At 29.7% G+C, this 1,995-nt stretch overlaps 1 non-coding gene across 1 annotated transcript; it reads right to left on the bottom strand.

Moving 5' to 3' along the window:
• On the bottom strand, positions 1,662–1,735 carry TRNAN-GUU. The gene has a single exon. It is a non-coding gene; the product is annotated as a tRNA-Asn (tRNA).

Here is a 1,995-nt window from a genome sequence, read left to right on the forward strand (position 1 = left end):
AAAGACCTATATATAATAGCAGTCCAAATAAATTCCACCAAAAGTTGTGTTTTTTCAATTGTACCTTTTGGATAATTTTCCAAAAAAAAACTGTAAAATATTTAAATTGTGTGTTTTACATTAAGTTGCGATTGTTCATTGTAATAGTTTTTTTGTAAAGTTGCAACTGTTCATTGTAGAGTTGTTTCTATTCGAATATTCGTATCTTTTGAAATCTATATATATTTGTCTGTTTGAACTGTTTTCATTTTTTTTTTGTCATGACACAAAATAATATAAAATTTCAATCTCAATGGTTTTTTCAGCTTTCTAAATTATTCTCTAGCATACATTTTTTTAAAAAGTAAAGAGATTCCTCCAATTCTTGATTTAACAAAAGATTTTTGGAATGATGAAACTAATTTACAACTTTTAGTTAATTTTATATATAAAAGTTTAATGAAAATACCTAGAGTCTTTTTCCAAGAGTTAGATGGATTATATAGTGAGCTTTATGAAAAAAGAATCAATTCACGATCTTTATTATAGAGAGAGAAAACAATACATCTTCTCCTTACTCAACAATGATTCTTTCAATTTATCAACCAACAAAAAAATTCAACTCACCATCCCCCCCCCCCNAATTATTCAACCAAATAATACATATTCTTCTTTTTTGTTTTGCTTTTGCTCATCCATTGAAAGAGAAAAGCTCGTTTCTGTTTCTCTCTCTCTTTCTCTCTCCCATTCTTTTTATAAAGTTTTCAAAAACTATTCTAACAATGGTGAAAATCCAGAGAAGGTGAAATCTTTAGATCTCTTTCCTTATCACTTTAGATTATATGAAATTCGATCTGGGGTTTCTTGGTTTTTTTTTGTGATTTTACTGTTTAATTATGGTCTTTTGAGCTTTTTAATATCGAATTAGTTTTAGTTCGATCTGGCAAAAGGTTTGAGTTTTGTTGTGTGAGTGTTATCCACTACTTATATTGTATCCACAAATAGTTATTCATTTGGATAATTTTGACATATATTGTATCCACAAATAGTTATCCATGTGGACAAATATTGTATCCACAAATTGCACTATAACCCCGATCGGTAATATGTTTCCATATGGACACGTTGTCATAGACACCTGAATTGATGGGTATTACTAATATTCTGAATTGATGGGTATTACTTCGATAATATGTTTCCATATGGACATGTTGTCATGGACACCTGAATTGATTGGAATCCACATAACCAAATATATATGGATTTGATGTTGTCATTGTACCCTAATGTACAATAGTTCATCTAAAATATATTAATCTAGATCTTAAAATGTATAAAAAATTAAATCATAACTTATTGTATAAAAATAAATATATTTGTTTTAATAATAACTACTAGAATAAAAGAAAAGGAAGAGAAAATGAGAAAGAGGAGAGGGAGAGAGCCTTTGTCCAAAGAAATCTGTCCTCCATAAAAAAAAAAATTCTACTCAAAATCAAATACAAGGTCAAAAATGTCTTAGAAAATAAGCCACATATACAAAACACACTCGAAAGTACACCTTCCATCCAAAGTGGGTGTAAGTGTAAGAACTTTGTCCCAAAGTGGGTGTAAATGCAATTGACTCCAAAATATACAAACACTAATGATGATGATTAAACCCATAAAAAGAGTTTTAAAATCGTTAGAAGGAGGGGTCGAACCTCCGACCTTGTGGTTAACAGCCACACGCTCTAACCAACTGAGCTATTCTAACTTTGATGACCTCTTTTTCTTCTCATCTAATATAAAAATATTAATTTTCCTTAATTTCCCTAATTTGTTCGAACTACAGTACTGATATTGATTTATACTTTTGTAATTTTTTTTGCACAAAAAAAAAGAAGAACACTTTTTTTTTAAGGGAATTGCTTACCATGAATCATGGGGCCGTCTCATTTGACTGTGAGGAACTATGGACATCGCAGTAACTGAAATATGAGGATTGGGCCGAGTAATAACATTTACACCCACTTT

This window comes from Camelina sativa, chromosome 5, assembly GCF_000633955.1.
Source record: "Camelina sativa cultivar DH55 chromosome 5, Cs, whole genome shotgun sequence".
NCBI classification, from domain to species: Eukaryota; Viridiplantae; Streptophyta; class Magnoliopsida; order Brassicales; family Brassicaceae; genus Camelina; species Camelina sativa.